Source organism: Gymnogyps californianus, unplaced genomic scaffold (genome assembly GCF_018139145.2).
Source record: "Gymnogyps californianus isolate 813 unplaced genomic scaffold, ASM1813914v2 HiC_scaffold_44, whole genome shotgun sequence".
In the NCBI taxonomy this organism is placed as follows: domain Eukaryota; kingdom Metazoa; phylum Chordata; class Aves; order Accipitriformes; family Cathartidae; genus Gymnogyps; species Gymnogyps californianus.
Genome location: NW_026114334.1, coordinates 104837 through 116754, shown reverse-complemented (window position 1 = coordinate 116754; position 11918 = coordinate 104837). Strand labels below are relative to the sequence as shown.

The 11918-nt window shown below is 55.1% G+C and overlaps 1 pseudogene; it reads right to left on the bottom strand.

The window, feature by feature from the left end:
- Positions 1–3957: 3957 nt before the first annotated feature.
- Positions 3958–6686, bottom strand: LOC127028820 (protocadherin alpha-13-like; annotated as a pseudogene).
- Positions 6687–11918: the final 5232 nt, after the last annotated feature.

Here is an 11918-nt window from a genome sequence, read left to right as displayed (position 1 = left end):
GCCACTGCTACCTTCACCTCCATGAACATGCCACACTTTCCTTTCAGTCTGGCTTTTGTGGACCCTTCCATCAATGAGAGCACCACAGAAAACCAACACATTGCCAATGTGAGAGAAGAAAAAAACAAAAAGCATGGGAGGTTTTGGTAAGAGGGAGAAGAAAACCAAAGGATCCCAGTCCACTGCATTGCAACACAAGCTTTGCCAACATCTCGAACAGAGAGGACTTCTTCTCTCTCTAGCAACACTAAGACCAGAGAAATGACACATGGGAGGTTCAGTGAAGGCTCGCACCATGATCCAAATTTGGAAAAGCTTTTCTTTGACCAACACCGTTCTACATCAAAAACAACTGATTAAAAGCGCATATGGCAGCTATCTTCACAAGCAGTAATACCATGGAGAACAACAGTTCTCACAATGCACCTTTACAAATCCTGCCTGAGGAGGACCAATGAACCATCATGGCAATATCAATGCCTGTGGAAGCTGCTACAGATGCCCACCACTACACAAGGACAGCACATTCAAGTGCTACCCTCCCACAACACCTTTCCCAGAACAACAGGGAAAAGGTTCATCAGACAATATTCAGCTCTAATGGCAATGGCATTGCTTTCATTGCTGTTGAGAGAAACAACCCAACCGTTGAGGAGCACAGCACTCTAATGGATGATATCTACTCAGTTGCACAATTTGATATGGGTTTCGGGTTTTTATTTGTTTGTTTCTTTTTTAATCAAACTGAAGGTTTCTGAGCCTTTTGTACAGTTGTCCCTGCTGATGCAAATATTGAAAGAACACAAAACAGGCCCGTGTGCATTCACGCTGCTTTTCTGGCCAGGAACGTAACTCTTCTTTTTTGTCTCCTTTACCAAATTCTTTCCAAATGACTACACCACGCTTGACATGAAGCACAGGCACACCCTTTGGTAAGAGCTCGCATTCCTCTTCCCTTCCACCTTCCATCCCTCCAGACAAGTTGCAACTTTCCTGTTTCCCTCCAGTCTATGCAAGACAGACAGACTGCCCCTCCACCTCCACATCCCTCCCCTTCTCAAAGAACACCACACATCTTCAGCCTCCACTTCCTCACAAGGACCCAGCAAATAACACAACAAGGCAATCATATGGCAAAGAAACACCTCTCCTACATCACAACGGAATCCACCACCCTCTGTAACACAACACCAAGCCCCAGCTACTTCCACATCCCTGCAAACAGGCTCCAATGAGTCCAGACAATGCATGGGAGGTTTTCTCTCTTTGGCAACTCAAACCCATCACAGCCTGCAATGCCAACCCTCCAGGAAGGCTGAAAAAGCATGGGGCAACCACAGCTCCTGAGCACTCTTCATATACCTTGATGAAGAGCTATTCTTCCTGACTCTTTTTCCACCTGCACGCTGAATGGCCAGCTCTTGCTTCTCCTTTCAGGTAGGCATGCCTTGCCAGAACAACGCACCAAGAACCTTGTTACCCCAGGGATTTAGGCCCCATGCAAATACCTCTTCTCCTTCATTAGCATCATCCACCCATCACACACCCAATAACAAAAAGACATGGAAACACCAGACTCTTTCACTTAGAACATCTCCTTGATGCCCAACACATCCATTCCATCAAATGGATTGGGGTCCCTCCCCCATATCTCCTTGCTGCTGCCTGCTCACACTCTGCCTGGGAGCAGCAGGAAAGGAACGAGAGCAGGCAGCGGTGCTTTGCTGCTCCAAACCTAAAGGCATTATAATCCAGGCAACATTCGGTCAATCCAACATAAAGATACCACGACCGAACAGGAACAAAAGTACAGCTGTCTCTCAAACACATCCTTTAGGTGGCAGCGACTTCCTTCCAGCATCACTGCTTGCTTCTTCAGAAAAGACACATTTTCAGGGGAGGGGAACTGGTGAAAAAGAACATAGGAAATGAAAAAGAACATATGGAGGGCTGCAAAGCCACTCACTGCCTCGCAGAATCTTCCCAGATGCGTCAACTTCACCCTGAATGCTTTTGCCTTTTCACAAATCTCAGATGGAAACACCACAGAGCTGCACGTAAGAACGGAGTTCTTCAGGATTCTGTGATTAGAGCTGTGACAGCTCTGACCCCAGTCCACAGGGGTTTTTTTCTTTCAGAAAAACACACCAAATGCTGAAGCGCAAGCGGTCTCACGATGTCAACTGGGTGAGAGAATTGCTACGATGGAAAAACAGAGCTGCGTTCCTGTGCAGGGTTTGGTGTGTACATGCACATATCTGAAGGAGTTAATAATGACAAGACGACACACCATCTCCTCCACGGCCACGTCTGCAAGTGCACAAGTAAGGGAAGTCAAGTGCACAAAGATTACACCGACCTCCTCATGTGCCCTTACAAATCCTGCCTGAGGAGGTTGCCATGATGGCAACACGAATAGCTGGGTTGGCAAGACTGAAGCACTGTCCTCCCACATCTTCTTTCCCAAAACACCAGGGAAAATATTCATCAGTCTGCATGTCACCCCTCTTACCAGCACATTGCCTTCGGCAGGCAGGCAGCAGCACAAGGGTCGGCCTCTGGTGCAAGGTACTCATAACCTCAAAAGACATCGTGGGCATTTCAGTACCACACACTGTCTCAAGATCCAGAAGGCCTCCAACTCCAGACCCTTGGGAGCCTGTGAAAGGATCCTGGGCAAGAACACTTCGTGTCCATCCTGCCTCAGGCTTTCCTCTAGGCATCCTCCATTCCCTACTCCGAGACATGCATTCTCAAGACAAGCACATCATCTCCCATTGCTGTCTTCTCATGACATGGCCCATGGTCTTCCCAAGGATTTTCAGTTCCCTCACACAAGTCCTCCCACTGCTCGAGGTCACCCTTCACATCAGCAATGCCCAAGCCCTACTCAGTGCCACTGCCACATTCACCTCCATGAACATGCCACAGTTTCCTTTCCCACCTCAAGCTTGCAGACCCTTCCCAGCAATGACACCACCAGAAAAATCACACAGATGGTGTCATATACATGGTGTCGGCAGGCTCTCTGCTCCTGAACCATCATGTTTTGCAATGTTTCGCTATCTCAGAAGGAAATGTTGCAGACCTCGGAGCATTACTCTTTCTAAACATGATGTCGGGACACCTCTAATGGCAAGGGCATTGATTTCATGCTGTGACAGAACAAACCAACCGTTGATGACCACCCCACTCCAATGGATGGTATTGACTGTGTAGGAGAATTTGCTTTGGGTTTTGGTTTGGTGGGTTTATTGGGGGGGGGGGGTGTTGTTTTGCTTGTTTGTTTGCTTTTCCGAAAAGAAGATTTCCAGGGCTTCTGTAAGCGTGTGGCTGCTGATGCAAATATTGAAAGAACATCAAAACAGGCCAGCATACGTCACGCCACTTCTCTGGCCACAAACGAGAGACCAAAACCTGGGGGACGCTGGAAACTGGAAAATAAAATGAAAAGTCCCGTTTCTGACACCTACTTGCGTCACACTCCTCTCCCTGAACACTTTATTCTACCAAGTAGAGTGACAACATACTTGGAAAAACAACAGAGGAAAAGTCCACAAAGCCTTCCCCACTTTCTTAATGACTCTGGTGGGAGAATCAAAAGGGAGAAATTACTCCACGGGGAGAGAAAACCCTGAAGCCTCAATTGTCACCTCGCATCACGGCTCTTGCAGGGGACAATCACACAGGAGGAGGACAGACTTTTCCACAAGAAAACTTTCCACATCTCATACCAGCACAATCAGCACTCTGCAACGCGAATAAGGCACCAAATAGCGCCTGGGGCACTGTCACCATCACAGCCTGCCTGTCTTGCACTCCTTCAGCAAGCTCGCGTGCAAACGCTACACACCCCCAAGCAAGAGCGTCTCGAAAGCTGATGTCGTGGCACCTCTCATCGCAGTCGGCAGCGATTTTACTCTACGGGAGAACAGCTCACACCCACAGCAGCAAACCTCAGCTGCCGACGGTAACCGCCGCGGGCTGCGGCAGTACCGCTAGTTTCCCCCCACAGCGAGAGCCGAGGGGCTCCGGCAAGGACGCGGAGCCAGATGCAAAGGTGCCGTGAACACCCTTGAGCACCCGCCAAGCACCCACCGCCCGCAGGCCCGCGGGCTGAGCCCGCCTCCCACCAGCGCCTGCCCAGGCGGCGGGCCAGAACGAAGACCGCGAAGAAGGGCGGAGGGAGACGAGAAGAAGGGCGAAGGGGCGAGAGGCCAGAAAGGGAGGGCCACTGACCGTGTCCAGGAGAGCGGGCGGCTCCGGCTGCGTCTCCTTCGCCGCGGGGCCGGGCGGCGGCGGGAAGTTGGGGCTGAAAACCATCAGGTCGCTCTTGCCCGCGCCGTCCGCCACGCACAGGCTCCGGCTCTGGCGCTGCGAGTACGACCAGCTCCCCACTTCGCTGGCGCACACCAGCGTCGCCGGCCCGGGCCCCGACACCACGGCCGCCCGCGGCGACCACCGCGACGCCCCGTACAGCACCACCGCCAGCACGAACACGCTCGACACCGCGCAGATGGCCACCACCAGCCACACGTTCGTCGCCGACGCCGACGACGCGCCGCCGCCTCCGCGCCCGCCGCCGGCCGCAGCCCCGCTCCCGACGACGACGACGACGACGACGACGAGCCCGCGGCCGCCAGCGCCGCCTCGGCGCCCTCCACCAGCGACACGCTCAGCGTGGCCGTGGCCGAGCGCGCCGGCTCCCCGTGGTCCCGCACCACGATCACCAGCCTCTGCCGCGGGCCGTCCGCTCCTCCAGCGCCCGCGCCGTGCTCACCTCGCCGCTGTACAGCCCCACGCGGAACGGGCCCTTCCCCGCGGCTCCCACAGCTCGTAGCGCAGCCACGCGTTGTAGCCCGAGTCCGCGTCCACCGCCCGGATCTTCGCCACCACCTGCCCCGCCGGCGCCCCCCACGCCGCCCACGCCCACAGCGCCCCCGAGACCGGACCCGACGACGACCAGCCCGACGCCCCGGGCCCCGGCCCGACGCCCGGCGCCGGCAGCAGCGCCGGCGCGTTGTCGTTCTCGTCCACCACGAAGAGCTGCACCGTGGCGTTGCCGCACAGCGGCGGCTCCCCCGCGTCCACCGCCCGCACCTCGAACTCCAGCACCTGCACCTCCTCGTAGTCCAACGGACGCAGCGCCCACACGCGCCCGCTCTCCGCGTCCACCGACACGTAGCTCGACGCCGCCCGCCACCCCCCGCCCCCGCGCCCCCGCCCACGCCCTCCGCCACCGAGTACCTCACGCGCCCGTTCCCCGCCTCGTCCGCGTCCCGCGCCCACAGCCGCGCCAGCTCCGCGCCCGCCGCGTTGTTCTCCCGCGCCAGCACCGTGTACACGGCCTGCGCGAACGCCGGCGCGTTGTCGTTCACGTCCGACACCGGCACCCGCACCCCGCGGCTGCCGCGCAGCGGCGGCGCCCCGCCGTCCTCCGCCCGCACCTCCACCTCGTACTCCGACACCCGCTCCCGGTCCAGCGCCTCCCGCAGCACCAGCGAGTACGAGCCCGCGAACCTCGCCACCAGCCCGAACGGCGCCGGCGGCCACACCGCGCACCGCACCCGCCCGTTCGCCCCCGAGTCCCGGTCCGACACGCTCAGCAGCGCCACCACCGTCCCCACCGACGCGTCCTCCGGCACCGGCACCGACAGCGACGTCACCCACACCTCCGGCGCGTTGTCGTTCACGTCCACCACCTCCACCACCACCTGCAGTGACCCGACAGCGGGGCGTCCCTTATCTTTCGCCTTAACGTGCAGGCGTAGAAAGTATCTGTCTCAAAGTCCAGGGCGCCCGTCAGTCTGATCTCCCCGCTGTTCGTATCGATCTGAATACATCTGAGGCCGAGGGAGGAACAAAAGTATCAATTTCGTAAATCACTTCTCCATATATTCCCAAGTCCGTATCTGTTGCGCTCACCCGACCCAGCGTCCCCTCTAAGGCGTCTTCGGGCAAAACAACGTTGTACACCGACTGGTTGAACTGGGGCGCGTTGTCGTTCACGTCCAGCACCGAGATCACCAGCTCCATCGTGCCCGTCAGCGACGGCCGGCCCCCGTCACTCGCCGTCAACACCAACCGGTGCACAGGCATCGTCTCGCGGTCCAGAGATTTCGCGAGCACCAGAAACAGATTTACTGCGCGAGTTACTGTTTTCTCTCTACTCTGAAATGCTCGCTGGGGCTGAGTGTATAGGAGAGCTGCGCGTTGGCTCCGATGTCTGCATCCGACGCGCCCTCCAGCGGGAACCGAGAGCCGGGAGGGGTGTTCCCGATGCTGAGGTTTTTCCGGGCGGCGGGGAAGAGCGGGGCGTTGTCGTTGATGTCGGTGACCTCCAGCTCCACGTGGAAGACGCGCAGCGGCCGCTCCACCAGCACCTCCAGCCGCAGGGCGCACGGCGCGCTCTTCCCGCACAGCTCCTCCCGGTCCAGCCGCGAGCTCACCACCAGCGCCCCGCTCGCCCCGCTCACCTCCACGCTCGCCCGCCGGCCCTGCGCCACCAGCCGCAGCCGCCAAGCCTCCGCCTCGCCCGCCTCCAGGCCCAGGTCCTGCGCCAGCCGGCCCACCACCGTCCCGGCCTTCGCTTCCTCCGGCACCGAGTACCGCACCTGCCCGACGCCCAACGCCCACCCCGCCTGCAGCAACAGCACCCGCACCACCGCACCCCAACACACGCCCATCGCTGCCGCCGCCGCCGCCGCCGCGCCGGCACCCGCCCGGGCCCCGCACGGCTCCCCGCCGCCGCCCGGACGCACCGCCTCTCCTGCCCGCCCCGCGCCGCCCCCCGCGCTCACAGCCGGGCTCTCCGCCGCACCGGCGCGGAGCCGCCTCGCCGCTCCGCCGCCGTTTCTGAGCCTGCAGCGACACCCTGTGCTGCTCCGCCGCCTCACACGCTCCCCCAGCGCCCGCGCCGCCGGCCCCGCGCCGCTCATCTCCTCTCTCCTCTCTCCCTGCCTTCGCCTCTTCCTTTCGCTTCTTTTTTTCTTGGTTTCTGTATTCTTTCCCTTGCTTGTTTGCTCTTTCCTTCTTCCTTTCTCTTTCTTCTTTGCTCCTTCTTCCTCTTTCATTCCGTTCTCTCGTTCTTCCTTTCTTTCCTACTATTTTCTTCTCTTTCTTCTCCCTTCTCTTCCCTGATTCTCTTTCCTCTGTCTTCTCTTTCCAAATTCTTTCTGCTTTCTTCTCTTTCTCCTTCTCTTCCTTCTTGCGTGCCCTATTCTTTCCTCCCCTTTCCCTTCCCTTTAAATCCTTCTCGCTTCTTTACCCTGCTCGCTCGCAGCTCGCCAGTCGCCTCCGGCGCCGCGGCGGACACCCTCAAAGACGGAGCCATCAGCGCTAATTGCGGGCCATCAGCGCCGGAGCGCGGTACTCTAACCAAGCCGAAGGCTCTTAGGGATCAGCTCCCTTCAGCGGCTACAGCTAAGCTCCGTGTGTTTTCGTAATCTCGTCTATCGTTCGTTCGTTCGTTCGTTCTTCCCTTCCTTCCTTCCTTCCCTCCTTTCTTCCTTCCTTCTCTCCCTCACCACCTTTCTGTGAACAGTGATAGCGTCCGTGCATGCTAGTAAACTCATTTATCCTTTCTTCTTTTCTTGATCTTCTTTCTCTCTATTGCTCGCTTTCTTCTTGTTTGCTTTTCTTTCTCTCTGTTGTTTCTTCCTTCCTTCTTTCCTTCTCTGCTTTCTCCTCTTTCTCCTCCTCCTCTCTTCCCTGTCCTGCTCTCCCCTTCTCTTCTTTTCCCTCTTTGCCTCTTCCATGTCTCCTTTACCAACAGCTTCTCTATATGACTACGTCACCCTCGCCATGGAGCACGGACATGCCCTCTGCCAAGAGCTCTCATTCCTCTTCCTCAACACTTTTCATCAAGCCTTGCACAGTGTCTCTGAGTAGTGAGGATGCTGAAGTCCTCACCTCCATTCACCACGTAGAGATAACATCAGTGCATCCTGGTAATCTCCTCTGTCTGTCCGTCCGTCCATCCGTCCGTCCTTCCTTCCTCATCCTTCTGTCTTGCTTCCTTGCTTGCTTTTTCCTTGCATACAGTCCTCTTTTCCCATCTTCCTTGCTCTTTCTTTCCTTCTCCTTTTTCTTTCCTCCTTCCTTTCTCGTTCCTTTTCTCCTCCTTTTCTTTCATCTCTTCCTTTCTCTTCCTTTCACCTTTTTCCTCTTTCCTCCTTTTCTTCGCTTCCTTTTCTTTTTGCCCTCGCCCTACCCTATCCTTGACTCCCCTTCTCTTCTGATTCCAGCCTCCTCTCTTCTTTTCCACCTTTAACAAAACATTTTCTACACCACGCTCCACATGAAGCATGGACATGCCCTTTGGCAAGAGCTCGCATTCCTCTTCCCTTCCACCTTCCATCCCTCCAGACAAGTTACAACTTTCCTCCTTTCCTCCAGTCTATGCAAGACACACAGACTGCCCCTCCACCTCCACCTCCCTCCCCTTCTCAAAGAACACCACACTCTTCAGCCTCCACTCCTCGCAAGGACCCAGCAAATAACACAGCAAGGCAATCATATGGCAAAGAACACCTCTGCTACATCACAACGGAATCCACCACCCTCTGTAACACAACACCAAGCCCCAGCTACTTCCACATCCCTGCAAGCAGGCTCCAAAACTCCAAACAACCCAGGGGAGTCTTTCTTTAGGGAAATCAAACCCATCACAGCCAAGCACGATGATCCTGCAAGAAGGCTGAAAAAGCATGGGGCAACAACAGCTCCCGAGCACTCTTCATGTATCTCAATGAGGAGCTATTCCTCTGGCCTCCTTTTCCACCTGCACACTGAATGGCAAACTCGTGCTTTCCCTTTCAGGGAGGCATGCACTGCCAGAACAACACAGGGCCATTAGTTCCCACGGAATACCTCCCACTCATTAGCAACACAGGGCCATTAGTTCCCACGGAATACTCCCACTCATTAGCATCATCCACCCTCACACACCCAAACAAAAGCCACAAGAGTAACACCACGGCATGTTCACTCAGAACATCCCCTTGGCTCCCAACACATCCACTCCATCAAATGGATTGCGGTCCCTCCTCCATCCGTGCTTGCTGCCGCCTGCTCACCCTGTGCCTGGGAGCAGCAGCAAGGAACGAGAGCAGGCAGTGGTGCTTTGCTGCTCCAAACCTACAGGCATTACAATCCAGGCAACATTTGCTCGATCCAACATGAAGATACCACAACTAAACAGGAACAAAAGTACACCCGTCTCTCAAAACATCTCGTTTATGTACAAGACACATGTGAAGAAAACATCCACTTCAGGTGGGAGTGACTTACCTGTAGCATCACTGGTTGCTGCTTCTGAAAAGAAACATTTTCAGGACAGGACATTTGGGTTTAAAGGATATTTTCCCTTAACATTATCAGAGATTTCTGAGGTTGTTGGACAGAAAAAGAAATGACTCATGTTCTGCCAAAATGTTGAAACCATTGTACAGTCTGCTCCTTGAGCTCTGACCGGCTTGGTGCCGTGGCCACTTCCCTGGGGAGCCTGTTCCAGTGACTGACCACCCTCTCAGTCAAGAACCTTTTCCTAATGTCCAACCTGAACTTCCCTGATGCAGCTTCCTACCTTTTCCTCATGGCCTATCGCTGGTGACCAGAGAGAGGAGATCAGCACCTCCCCCTCCCCTGCCCCCTCGAGGAAGTTGTAGACTGCGATGAGGTCACCCCTCAGCCTTCTCTTCTCCAAGCTGAACAAACCAAGTGACCTCAGCTGCTCCTCATAAGTCTTGCCCTCGACACCTTTCACCATCTTGGTCACCCTCCTTGGGACACACTCTGATAGTTTGATGTCCTTCTTCTAGGGAGGCACCCAAAACCGCACACAGAACTCGAGATGGGGCGGCACCAGTGCAGTGTAGAGTGGGACAATCACCTCCCTCAACCGGCTAGCCATGCTGGGCTTCATGCACCCCAGCACACGGCTGGCCCTTTTGGCTGCCAGGGCACACTCTTGACTCCTATTCAACTTGCCATCCACCCAAACCCCCACGTCTCGTTCCGCAGGGCTGCTCGCCACCCTCTGTCCCCCAATTTGTACCTATAACCAGGATTACCCTGTCCCAGGGGCAGAACCCGGCACTTGCTCTTGTTACATTCCATACGGTTGGGGATTGCCCAGCTCTCCAGCCTATCCAGATCTCTCTCTAAGGCCTCCCTGACTGGCCGCCAGCCTGATGTAACCCCATTGACTCTGACTCTTTGACCCCAACCCATCAGCCAACTGCTCACCAATGTATTAGGGACTTCTCTTATGACAAGCATTATGACAGCTGTATGAGGGACATTTTATCCAGAAGGATACTGTGAGAGACGGTTTCAAAAGCTTTGCTAAAATCCAAAAAACCCCACATCTACTGGCTTCCCTTGGGCAACTAGATGGGTGACCTTCTCATAAAAGGAAATTAACTTACTTAAACAGGACTTTCCCCTCGTGAACCCGTGCTGGCTACGACCAATGACTGCAGTCTCTCTCAAGTGTTTTTCAATAACTCCCAGAACAACCTTCTCCATAATTTTTCCAGGCACTGAAGGGAGGCTGACAGGCCTGTCATTACCAGGCTCTTCCTTCTTACCCTTCCTGAAAATTGGGACAACTTTTGCTGGCTTCCACTCAACTGGGACCTCTCCAGACTTCCAAGACCGTTGAAAAATAATGGAAAGAAGTCCCGCCATAACATCGGCCAGCTCCTTCAGTACCCTGGGATGAATCCCATTGGCCTCCATAGACTTATGTGCCTCCAGCTGGAGCAGCAAGTCTCAAACAAGTTCAGAGTTGGCTGGGAGCTTAGCATTCCCCCAGTCAAGGTCTTCCAACACAGGGCTCTGGGGGTCCCAGGGCCCATCATCGGTGTGAAAGACAGAGGCAAAGAAGGCATTAAACATCTCTGCTTTCTCTACCCCTATTTGTGAGGTGGTCGACCTCATCAAGTAACGGACCGATTATCTCTGATCCTTCTTTGGTTGTTAACATATTTTACGAAGCCCTTTTTGTTGTCCTTCACACTGCTGGCCAGCTTGAACTCTACTTGAGCTTGGCCACGTGAATTTTCTCCCTACAGTGGCAAACAGCAGCTCTGTAGTCCTTCCCTGTCACCCATCCTTCCTTTCAATGTCCGCACACTTTCCTCTTTGCCTAAGTTCTAGAGGATCCCTGCTCAGCCAAGCCAGCCTTCTGCCCCGCTTGCTTGACTCCGACGCTTTCGAATTGCCTGCTCCTGCGCTCTTAAGAGATGGCTCTTAAAAAGGGACCAGCATTCATGGACCCCACTACCTTCAAGCACATTCTCAGGGGACCTTACTAACTAGTTCCTTCAGCAGCCCCAGCTCTGCTCTCCCCATATCCAGCGTCAAAGTTTTGCTGGCAGTTTTCTCCTACTGACAATGATTTGAAACTCAACTACTTCATGTCCATGTGACCCACACAGCCAAGCACCTCTTCACCCAGGAGTCCCTCTCTCTTTACAAACAACACATCCAGGAGGGCACCTTTGCTTCTCGGCTCCCTTAGTACCTGCACCAAGAAGTTATCTTCAACATCCTGCAGGATTTTCCTGGACCTGTTTGGGTCTGCTGTATGATATTCCCAGTTGACGTCTGGGAAGTTAAAATTGCCCATAAGGACAAGGGCAGCTGATCGAGAGACATCCCTTCATTCCTTGTGTTTAATTCATCAGTGTGGTCATCCTGGCTGGGTGGTCGATAGTAGACTCCCACAACAACAGCCGCTTTATTTGCTTTTCCCTTAATCCTTACCCAGAGGCTCTCGACCCTGTCGTCGCCAACTGCAAGCACCATACAATCCAACCCCTCCCTTATATACAGCACCACCCGCCCGCCTCACCTGCCCTGCCTAGCCCTCCACAAGAGCCTAGAACCGGCCATCACGCCACACCAGTCAC